The following is a 12609-nucleotide window of genomic DNA, read 5'->3' on the forward strand; positions in this document are numbered from 1 at the left end:
TTGCTTTTTACTTTATTTTTGTATGTCACTTTGGGTACGTCTTTGTTTTAATGAATATTTATTTATACCAAAAAGTGAAGAGTTATTTTAAAGTGTAACAAGATAAAAATGGTTAAAAAAAATTAAAAATTAAGCCTTTAAACATTTTCCTTAATAGTATAGCCTTATCATATAATAAAGTTATAAAATTTAATTGAAAGTAAAATTAATAATTGTCCTATTATATTAATATCGCTATAAAGGCACACAATTTTTTGTTCCGTGTTTTGGGTCAGGCAGGAGAACCAAACCGACGAAGACGACGACGTTGCCTCTGCTTTACGATCGCGTATCTCAAGTTTATCGCTTCATTTTCCATGTTTTATGCGCAATTTATGCCGCACAGGCCCAGTCGAAGTCGCAACGGCCCCGCAGCTGCCCGCTTAACCCCCTAAAGCCCCTAAGCCTTCAAAGCCCCCGCCCCTGTCCCAGAATCTTGGCCAGTTTGGTGGCCTGTGCTGACGCTTCTTTGGCTGGAGTTGGCAATTGCACACGCACCGCTTTGTCTGCCAAAGAAGAGGATGCTCCTTCTGCTCCGTCTGCAGCATCTGTGTGCTCTGGGAACCTGGAAAAGAGGAGCGGGAAGCGAGGACCCAGCCCATATCCAACCCATACGCCAAGCATTCCCAACTCCAGCTCCATTGGCCATAAGTAGTTTTTGCTGCTCTGGCTACGATGGTTTTATTTCTGCTTGTGGTTTGTTTTAGACTCGTGCATAATAAAGTCGAACTAACATGTGGTTACAGAACAGAATGGTTGCACAGGTTTAGTGGCTGTGGGGGTTCGAAATTGCTTTCTTTGTTGGTAACTTAAATTAACCTCTCAGCTGTATCTAAACATCAAATAAAATAAACACATTAAAATTACACTGATATCATTCTGAATATATTATAAGAAAACTACTTTAACACACTTAGTTAAGATATTCATTTTTATGAGTTTTTTATGCTTTTCCAAATAGAAAATATACTTTTGTACTTTAATTACACGGTTGACTTTGTTTGAACTCAAAGGATCCAAAATATCTTTTTAATAAAACAAATTTTATATCATTCCTAAATTAGTATTGGAAAAGTGATTACTGTTACTATGATGACTATTAATTAAATTATTAAAATATTTATATAATTTCGATACTATTTTAATGTACTTTTAAGAACCCTATAGGTTTGATAAAACTAAAACACTTTTAAGAACCTTTGCATTGTGATAAAGGTAAGCCCTAAAAATCCTCTTAGTTTGATTAATTTAAAATATTTTAAAGGAATCTTACGTTGTGATAAACTTTTAAAGTACTAAGTGATCATGAAACGTGTTCTATCGAATAACTCAATTGACCTATAGTCCCTTAGTTACTTCCCCATTATAATTAAATATTTTAACTTCCTAAAAATTGTGATTTATATATGTGAAAGGAATGCCAGAATCGACCTGAAATGATGGCCTATCCCACCACCAATTTGTCTTTACGAATTTGACTTCTTAAGTCCACTTCCATTTTTCCTACATCAATGACTTCTCAAACAACTTGAACAATTAGCTGCCGCTTTGTAGGCAATTAACCCGCGATTAATGGGCGCACACATACCCTCGAAATGGGGGTTATAAAAATGTTCCCACTGCCTACACACACTCGCCTTTCTTCTCCCTTCTCCCCCGCTCATTTATTTGTGCTCGTGGTTAATTTTTTATTTTTATGTTTTGTCAGTGTTTATAATTAATCACCTGTTGTGTGTTGCATGCATCTGTGGTGGTGGAATCGGGGTTCCATTCCCTGTCCACCTGTCCGATCCTCTTTCTCTAGCGCCATTAGCGCCGGCTTCCCCTGCGCTTTGATGTCTTTATTTACTAATTTCCCGCTTATCATTTGGATGTTTTGTAAATTGAAACATTTTCACTAATTGCCTGAAAATTTGTTGCCCCGCTGCCAAGCAGCAGATGTCTGTGGCAAAGGCATAAGCGAAGGCGAAGGCACCTCGAGTGCCCTCTGACCCCTCCGACGGCAATTAGAAGCCGCAGCGGCAATCGTCAACATCCGGTGGTCAAAACGCTCAGAACAGAGACTCACTAAACTAAGAGAAAAATTGAAAATTATGTGGGCGAGGGTTTTTCCAAGAAAAATGCATACGCAACACGGGCAGTTGGAGGAGCAACTGGCAACTGACTCTTGACCATGTTCAGCCTAGAGAGTCATTAACTTGAACATCGGCTTACACTGCGCTATAAAGTCGGCAAAATAAAAAGTGCACCCCGGTGAAAATAATAAGCACAAGAAGAAATTTAATTTAATTTTGAGGACATTTAAAAATGTTTTTCTAGATAAATAAAATCGACTAAACATCCCACTACTAAATATAAAGGTCACATAAATAAGCCAATCATTTAGAATTATGGTTTATTTTTAATGGCTAAAAGAGGAGAAAACAGGTTTAATATTATTTTTACGTAAATTTATTGTATATCATTTAATGAAAGGTTTTTACTGATGTATTATTTCCATTCTAATATTTTAAACAATTTTAAATACCCAGTTTTTACACACAAGACATTATTTTTAGAATCTTTTTTTATTTTTATTTTTTATTTAAATTGATTACAAATGGTATGGTTTATTTTTATAAATTATTTAAAAAAAATATATATAATATTTCAATTCTGAATTTCCTTAAATTTATATTAATTCTGCTCAGTGCATACTGTGGTTTAGCATTCTAGCATCCTGGTCACACACTCATTGCCATCAGCCTCTTTTGTTTTTAAGGCCCAAGCGCCGCCTGGCCAAAACGACTTTACAGTGCTTGACAAAAGTTCGCAGTTGCCGGTTGTAAGTGCAACCATCTCCTGTCCCTGTCCCTGCCCCTGCCCCTGCCCCTGCCACGCCCCCCGCAGCAGCAGCAGCAGCAGTTGGCGTACAAGGCCCAAGAATTTTAAGTGAGTTGAGGCTGGAGAGACAGACAGTCTACCTCGATGGGATGCTGTGGACGTGGATCCTCTCATTGGAAATGCATTTTTCATGATGTTGCTGCAGTTGCCGCTTACAAGCTCGGCAAAAACAAATGGAGAAAAAATAATGAAGCTGGCATAGACGAACGGACGCCGTCGAGCACGATTTGCTTGTAACTCTTCGGCGACAACAGTTGCCATCGCTGAACAGAACGCAAATTAAAGCAGCGAAATTAATTGAAGTGCTGTTCAGGCAGAGAATTGTAAAAGTGCATCGAAAAGCAGAAGATTGCCGAAAGAATCGCCACATCCGCAACTTGCAGCAGCAACATCTGCAGCAGCAACATCAACAGCAGCAACATCAACAGCAACAGCAGCAACATCAACAGCAGCAACAATCCTGACAACCCATTTTGTACTTACAAGTCATTATCACCGGCCAAGAGCCGATCGCCAGTCTCTGATAAGGGTCCATTGCAGACCAATGGCTATCTCCTGGTCAGGGCATCCTGGAAATCCCCTGCCCCTTGCCCCTCCCCCTGCCCCTTTATCACCGCTGCCATCGACAACATCAAAGGCAGCAGCAACAACAAGCCGATAACGAGCAACAGAGACATTCGAAACGGGAGCAGTAGCAAACCGAAAAGGGATAAAATCGGGATCAGTATCGGGGAAAAAGAACTGAATCTGTTCACTGCACATTGGTTTACTAATAATAATAATAATAATAAAAATAAGTTTAATATAAAACATGTTAAATAAAGTAACAAGTTAAAAAAGGCCAAGTAATTTTTGTAAATAATATTAGTCACATCCACTCAAATAATTTTGAAATTCTTTATGTTTAGAAAAATGTATATTTACGATTCATATAGAAAACATTGCATACTTTTTGGAATTAATTTTTCACTTTCATGTTTTGAGCTTATAGTAACAATCGCTTCAGAATTTAATTTTTATCACTTTTTCCTCAGCTTACGCACCACTGTTCACCAGGAGCAGAATCCACTGTGTGCAGCGAACAAAGCATTGATGATAATGATGTCATTTGGCATTTATTTACGAGGCCCATAGTCGATGCTAAACGAGATCTAATTTACATTTATAAAGCTGTTCTACGCACGCACCCCGGGACTTGTGACTTGTTTGGGTTTAACTTCTGGTTACCCCTTCTGTTCCCTTTTTGCCCCCCCTCCCATGGCAACTCCTTGTGTGTCCTGTTGTCCAGGGTGTTGTTGCTGTTGTGCCCGCCACTGATCGTTGCGCATTGTTGATAAGATCACAATCGTATCGCCTTAATCGCTCCCTGAATGTTGTGCGATGTGTGAGTGTGTGTGTGAGGACAGCAACAACAATGAGCTATTGAAAGGGGTATAAATACGAAAGAGGGAGGGGGTGGAACATCAAGGAGCAGGACAACAGCAACTAAGTGATTCAAAGTACAAGTGCATAAATTACAGATAACGATACGTGGTTTGTCGTTTTTATTGTGCAAGTTTCTGGGGAATAAACGGATTTTTTAAAACAAAGCAGTACACTTACAAGAAATATATTGAATTATTTAAAAATGTATATAATTTTAATTATAATTTAAATCCATTATTTGTGCGCTAATTATGGTTCTTTGAGTGCCTTGAATTAGTTTACAGTTTTTTAAATGAGAATCGATGAAAAGGAGTTTCATTACCAATAAGAACTAATTTAAAAAACTCTTTCTAACATTAGCATTTTATTTATTTCCATTTAGGCACTTTTTTTGAACTAGTTAATTCCGGCGGCTCTGAGTGGCTGCCACCCAATCGGAAAGCTGATCGAAATTCAGAGAATCCTTTGGGCTATTGTGTTTGCCGCTGCACGAAATTCCGGGTATTGCATCCCGAGAAGCGCCGAAAAATGGAGACCAGAGCGTTTCTAAAACTGACCATCAAAAGGCAAAAATGCGGCCTATTATGAGCCAATCTCCGTGTTATTTTATTTTTTTTTCATTTGGGGGCTTCTGCTTTGCTCCGCTCGCTTGGTGGTCAGCAAATGAAGTCATAAAATTTTCAGCGTGCCAAAGAACGGTCCAAATAACAACAGCGGCCAAAAAGGCCTTTTGTACGGTAGGCCCCTTAGCTGCCATTGATGATGAAGATGATGATGGCCCAACGGCCCATGGACCCACAATCACACAATCGCACAGAGCCAAAAACCAAAAACCCCCACGATCACGACGATGCGATGCGTCCTCTTCTGCGGCTTCTCTCCCTGCGATACAATGATACAATATTATTATGCTGGCCCAGCATCAGCATCAGCATCAGATTGAAATCAAAGTGTATGCCCCCCTTTGGCTCCATCGACTGTGTTTCTGTGTGTTTTTCTTCCTTTTTTTTTTGGCCGGGCAGAACAATTCAGCATTGTTTTGGGCACTGGGGGCCACCCAAAAAGTTATGATTAAGTTATGTGGCGAGCTTGTGGAGGGAACGAGGTTCCCGGCCGCCATGAGTCAAGGCAGTTAGCCCCAAATAGCCAAAACATGACTAACAGCTGCCGAAAAAAAATACGTTTACGCCAGAAGGGGCGGTGATGTACGCTGTTGATACCCTAAAGTCACTAAGAGTAATGGGTGTATAAAAATACATATATTTCTATTTTGTTAATTTAAGTAAATAAATTGTAGACAAAAAAATTCGTCAAAGTTGAAACCTTTGAAGACATATTTTTTGAATAGCAAGAATTTTATTGGAGTCTACAACCCTCTAAATGTTTTAATTTTGGCTTAAAGAGTATTCATAAAGACATTTTTTAGTTCTTGTTTAAATATCCTAAAGACAAAGCTCCTTATTAAATTATCCTTAAACAAGTATTCATATTTTGGGATAACTATCACTTAAAATACAACAACATTTTGTTATAAAAAATATATCAAAAAATAATAATTATTAATTGACCAAACAACTTGTCGAAATCGATTAGAAAAATGAAACACCATTAATATTGCCAAGAGCTTATTATAATTATTAAAATGTTAAGTATTATAGAAACCTAAGGGTATTTTGGCTATTCCGATCCAATCACAATATGCCCAACTACAAGTACCAACTGCGCAAAGCCTCTTGCAAAACTTCAAAACTTTCTCACGCTTAAGCCACCTGACGCCTGGGACTAAGTCCCAAAACCCCAGCTCTGGATGCCCCATCTCTTAGCACACAAAAAAAGATGAAGAACCCAATACCCCGCCAGCCCGATGTATAATTTTCAATGAAGACATCTGTCAGCAAAAATGTTCAGGCGTTTTGTTTATGGCATTTAAGGCAAAACCGATTTTTATTACCACAGCGCAGCGACAGCAGGGAAAACCACACGCGACGCTCTTGTCGTCGTTGTCGTCGTCCACATCATTGACACATCGTATGCAAATTAAAAGCGTCTCGGAGTCGGATCATAAAGTCGCAGCTCCAGATCGTCGGATTCCAGTGCTGAGAACCTCGGTTTCAGAGCCCCAGAACCCGAGGTCAAAAGGACGCGTCCCATTCGACGCGATCTGTGGCATGAAAGCAGTTAAATGAAACACCGCAACCTAAAGTTCCAATTCCAAAAGGGGAGTGAGGGAGGCTGAGGGGGTAGGTCTTTTTGGACCGCCCGTGAGGATCGAGGATCGAGAATCTCAGCCAGGTTGGTTAATCAGGCTCATTAGGTGGCCGCATCTCATTTATATACAAAATTACGAACATGGCTCGCAGATTTTTGCGGTCTTCGGTCTTCGGTCGTAAGGTTCCGTCCTGGCCATGTCTTCTGGAAATGTGATTAAGTTATTTCGCCGTGGCACTCGGCCGAAGATCCAACATATGATACACACATTCGGCCACATATAAAGCCATCGGTTTTGTTTTTTCGAACGCTCCATTAACCGTAATTAAGGTATTCTCCCTGCCTGCCTGCGCTTTCTTTTTGTACTCTGGCCTGAACTGGACTGGCCTGGCCGCTCATCCTTTTCGCCGTTGTTCCTTTTTTATTGGCTTATATCTTGTTGTTGAAAACTTGAGACGCACAATCCACCACACACAAATGTAAGCACACACACCTGCAACTGCACAGAAAAATAAAATAGATAAAACTCTATAATATATAAAAGCTTTACCTTCTTTTTAAGTTGGCCAGCTAAGTTGATACATTTTTAAAAAAAAATCCAGGCTCGTCTATCCCAATTTCAAGAATTCCATTTAAATTTATTAGCTCGCTACTTAATGCAATAATGATAAAGTCTTGCTTTCTTATGATTTAGGCTTGATTTATTCAAATAACATATATATACATTTATTTTACAAATTAAAAGAAAAAGAAATAAAAGCTTAACAAATATTTCTTGACCTCAACATTCAAATCAATGAATGAAACCTAAGATTTTTGTATCCCATCACTGTTTTTACAGTTCCTGCTTCCAGTTTAAGAGTTTTTTCTCGGTGTGGAACAAAACTAACTCCGTGTGGGGCATAAACGGAAAAGGAAAGGAGGAAAGGGAAAGGGGACGTGGCCAAGGAACTGGATGTGCGACTGACTGGCTGACAAGGCGGCTGGAATCTCTTTTGCTCTCTCTCCAGTTACCTACATTTAAATAAATATTTTGCTCTTGTCCAACAATTTAAAATGTTTAATAAAAATATATATATTAAGCCTGAACTATGAGTATCGAATTTTGTTAAAATATATGTTTTGGGGTTTTATTATAATTTAATTTATATAATTAACGTTTATACAATATGTTTAAGAAATGCATTAGCTAATAACAATAATTATACAAAAATATTCATTGTAGTCATTTAAATCTTTTTTAATTTTACCTTTCTATTTCTATTTAGCATCTTTAATTTTTCCAAGTGCCTTTTTGGTAAACATTTTGACCTCCTTGGTTATTATTTATGAAGCTATTAGTAAAGTGTGTGAACATATTTGCCTTTATAAAGCCAGCGCACACATTGACACACTCGCACACAGTCTCACCTGCGGATGTTGGTGAAAAAGGACCGCACAGGGCTACAAATTGCCTTGAGCCTTTTGCCCCTTTGCTTAACCGAAACTGATTTAATTTTTGCTCATTTCTCAATCCGCCAGGCCACCAGAGGCACAATAAAAAAATAAAACACATATTTATATGTATATATATTGAACCAACGCCCCAGCACCCAACTTGATGAGTTAATAGGAATCGAGTTACATTCCAGGCAAGGAGCCGAGTTTTAGTTCACGATTTCGATCCTCAATCCTCGATCCACCATCCCGGTTCCATAAGCCCGCACATGGCGTGCTACATTTTTTATGGCCACCGCTGCTTCTGCTGATGATGATGGGTCGCTTGAATGGACGACGACATGGCCAGCGACATGGTTTGATGTCCAGCTCCCTCGCCTCGTCTACCCCTGATTTTTGGGGCCCCGTATTGACAGATTAAATTAACTCATCCGCAGGTTAAGCAGACATTTTGTAGGCAGTTAGTCGTTCCAGCCAGCTTAGCCATACCATATCCATCGTTGTTCTGCTCCTCGAATGCCCAGGAACATGGCCTTTCCAGACATCCGGTGTCGTATGTTCCCCGGTCTCGTATCTCTTTCGTTTCGTTTGATAATTTCCGTTTTTCAATTTCAATAAGCGTCTTGAAAGTATATCACAACAGTGGAGCAATAACAATTTATGAAAAAAATAGTTCCAATATTAAGAAGCTTGTTTAAATTAAAAATATTTAAATTACAAATTATAATACTTTATTTAATAGAGGTAGCTTATTTTATTTAAATAGCACAGTGATAAAATGTATTTTAAATTTAATTTCAAATAATAGGGTTTGGTGAGTCGCTTTAAGAATTTCTTAATCTGCACCACTATCACTTAAACTACGTAAAAGTAGGAATTTGTTAGTTATAATAAGTGATTAAATATAATTTACAAAAAACATGTACATACTTAAGATTTAATTTAATCAATTTTAAAGAAAGAACTAAAATGTCTCTTTCTTTTTATAATCTCCCAAACCAATGTGCGATTGTCTTTAGACATTTTTTGTGATCTATCAGAACGCATCTAAAACAAAAATCAAATGAGCCATGCAAAATGCCGCCAAAAAGGTTCCACTCGAACCTTTTTTGTGTGTGAAACAAAAGCGGCGCTTTTTTTGATCGAAAGTTGATTGAGGAGCCGAAGTTTTTGCTGAGCCTGCGACACAAAGTCTGCCCAATTCAGGGCTAATCTGCACTTAAGGCTAAAAAAAAAAAACCAAGCTCGTTAGCAGCTCCTTTTGTCTTTCCATTCAACAGACAATTAGTGCGAATGCGAAATTTGAATAAAGCGACATTTATTTGACAGCCCGTCAAGAGTCTGTCGGCAAATCTTTGAACGAGACAAGAAAAGCCGGGCCAAATACACAACGAGAACTTTGATTTCAGGCGAATTTCTTGTCTTGTTTTATTTGCATAAAGTGCAGTCATGTGGGAAAATATTTTTCGGCATGCTATTCAAGTCGCTTGTGAGTATACTATATATATATATCCAATATGGATATTCAGCCAGCAGCGGCAGTTTCCACAGACGACGATGGAAAATTTTTTCAAAGACAACAAGTCGCCACTGCAACGGCAGCAAAAACAAATTAATGTTGCGGCAAGTAAACAAAATTAATTAAATGACATGAATTTGACGTGACAATGTTTTTTTTTCTCCTTCTTTTTTTCCATTTTTTTTGCTTTAGTATTTTTATTTGATTGCTCAACTTTGGTTGCCGGCTGAAGACTGAAAACTTAGTACTGGGGCCCAAAGATCGTTAGCTTCGTGCAATAAGTGAGGCCCCAGCAACCAACAACCAGAGCGAAGACGATGACGATGACGACGACGATGACGATGACGACTAGACATGCAGCAGACAATTGTTTGAACAACTCTTGGAAATACTCTATAGAAAGGCATTTAAATAATGTAGAACTTTTAAGCCTAAAAATAATTCCTTTAAGTTACTTCAGTCAAGAGTATAAGTTTTAAGAATTAATTGGAGAATATCAAAGCATTATAAACATATACTTAATGCTGCAAAAAGTTCAGCAACAAACAAATTTCGTAAGTATTTTTAAGAATAGAGAATATTTTCTCTTAAGTGTAATCAATAGTCTGGGAAAAGCAACTCCCATTACTTTCCTTTTCACGCTGGTGCCGGGCTTTAAACAAATTGTGGCAGAGCATTTTGTTTTCCTTTGCCGCGCGGATCTCAAAGCCTGTGCCACTGCAATTAAAATGCATGTTCAGGTTTTTCGTGGCAAAGTGTTGTGCTGTGGGTCTGGTTCCGACTGCAACTTAAATTCAAACTGCATGTCCAACTCTGGCGGCACTCGAAAGTTGCTGATCGCTGCTGCTGCTGCTGCTGCTGCTGCTGCCTCGCGTGTTTCTTATTTTGGCCAAATTAATATTTCTTGTTCATTAGTTTTATTTGCTTTAGCTATGTGCGCTAATATTTCCTGCTTAGTAATTAAGTTTGTCTGCCCCGCTGTTGCAGGTGCAACACTACGTATGAGTAATATGTGCAGTTCGTTTGAAGTCAGGTGAATGGGGAAGTACTCCCCCGCCCCTCTTGATGCCACCAACCGGCTCCACTTAATGCCAACACTTTTCATTTTTAATCATGAAAAATTGACGCGGCAACGCTAATGAATAATACCCGGGTAACAATAATTAGAGCCAGCCTCTCGCTTAAGTTTTCCCGCCAAATCCTGTTATTTAAGGAAAATAAATTGGACTTTAAGTTAATCTACGATACCAATATAAACCAAAACAAATAGCTGAAAAGTTTGTTTTACGCCAAACTAAGATATAATCTACAATTATGGAAAAGATACAATAACTGAAATTTAAAAAGTAGATTTTTTTGTTTAATGAGTATTAAAACTAACTCTAACAATTGTTAAATATATGGCAAATTATAAAGAGTCAAGAACTTACTTTCATATATATTAATCTTATTGAAATTTTCATAGTCTGAGTTTTTTTTAAATAAGTAACTTCAATATTAACATCAATTATGCTTAAAATGCAATGCAAGTTATAAAGAGTCAAGATAATTATAAAATGTCATAATTGATTAATCATATTAAACTTTTGATTATAATAAAACCATTCACGCTTCCTTAATTACTTAACTCTTTCAATGCCCACCCACTATCGCATTTGTTTCACTTCAATCGCATTGGGACTTAAGCTCAGCTTTCAGGCACCAACACCTCGGGAAAGTGCTGCCAGTATTCACCCACGCGAAACACACCTCAACTAGCGCATAAATAATAGCCACAAAACCGCAATTGTGGAAATAGAGTCGGATTTTTATTTTCCTGAAATAATAAAGATACAAAAAAAGTTAAATGCAATAAAATGAATTGTCGCCGTTGGCCGTTGGAAGTGGGGGTGCTGTTGGTAAACGCGTTTGCGGCTTTAATTTGCCATTAAGACCCAGTTTACCAGTTGGCAATTGCCAGTTACCTTCCTGTCTCCCTCGTCAGCCGAATGGATATAGTTTATGACATCTGGGACCGTTAGTTGATCTGTCGGTCATTACGTTTTAATTACGTTGACAACGCTGATTTGCATGACTAATTGTGAATATGGATCTGGGAGTATGCAAGCACCTAGAACGAGTTCGTTGCCAGATTCTTTTGTTCTGTCTATTTCTTATTCTCCGGATAGACTTGTATAGTATATTGGCCCATAACTGCCAAGCTTAGTGACCCATTTTGACGGGGCGGCCAAAACCACTCGCATGTTTAATTCTAAATTGCGCATTTCATAAATAAAAATTCCATAAATTACAATAGCCGAGGAACATTAAAAAATAATAAAAAAAATGCCATAAGTGGATGGTAATTTATGTGTTCGTCTATTCATTGAAACTTGACTTTGACTTGTTTTAGATGGCATTTTTAAATTTTGGTTTGCATATCGCACCATATTTAACAGAAATATTTTTAGCAAGGTAAAAAAGCGAAAAGTATTGAAAAGAAAAAAATGACAGAGAAAATCAGGCGAGATATATTTATTTCAATAGTTTAATAAATTCGAATTAACAAGTCGGTACGCATATGCGTTTAGAAATGTATATTGTTTGCATTCAGTTCAAACTAAATTCAAACTATTTCTCTAGAAACTACTAGTTTGATTTTTTATAAGATATATAAATTCTTTAGCGACTGTAGTCGAGTTCATTAAGCTTAAATAGTAAAAAGTACCTAATTCTACCTAAATTATGAGCAAATAAATCTTGTTTAGCTCTGACTTTCTATAGCTTGCGAACACATTGAAAATCACAAGCAGCAACAAATCAACTTAAACAAACAACCAACCAGACAATTCGGCTCCACAAGTTTTGCACGTCGCTTTGACGTCGCGCGATTTTCGTTGAGGATTTTTGTGGCTGCCGTCGCTTGGGCACGACGTTAATTTGTCACACCCAGCGGCAGCACCTACAAAAAAATTATACAAAAAAACGACAACAAGCCAAACAGATAATAATAATAATAATAATGTGAAACCCAAACAACAACGATAAAGGCTGGCGAAATTTTTCAGCGATGACAGCAGCCGAAGAGGCGAAAGATCTCTGACAGATTTCCGAGCTTC

This window comes from Drosophila elegans, unplaced genomic scaffold (assembly GCF_018152505.1).
Source record: "Drosophila elegans isolate 14027-0461.03 unplaced genomic scaffold, ASM1815250v1 contig_814, whole genome shotgun sequence".
Taxonomy (NCBI): Eukaryota; Metazoa; Arthropoda; class Insecta; order Diptera; family Drosophilidae; genus Drosophila; species Drosophila elegans.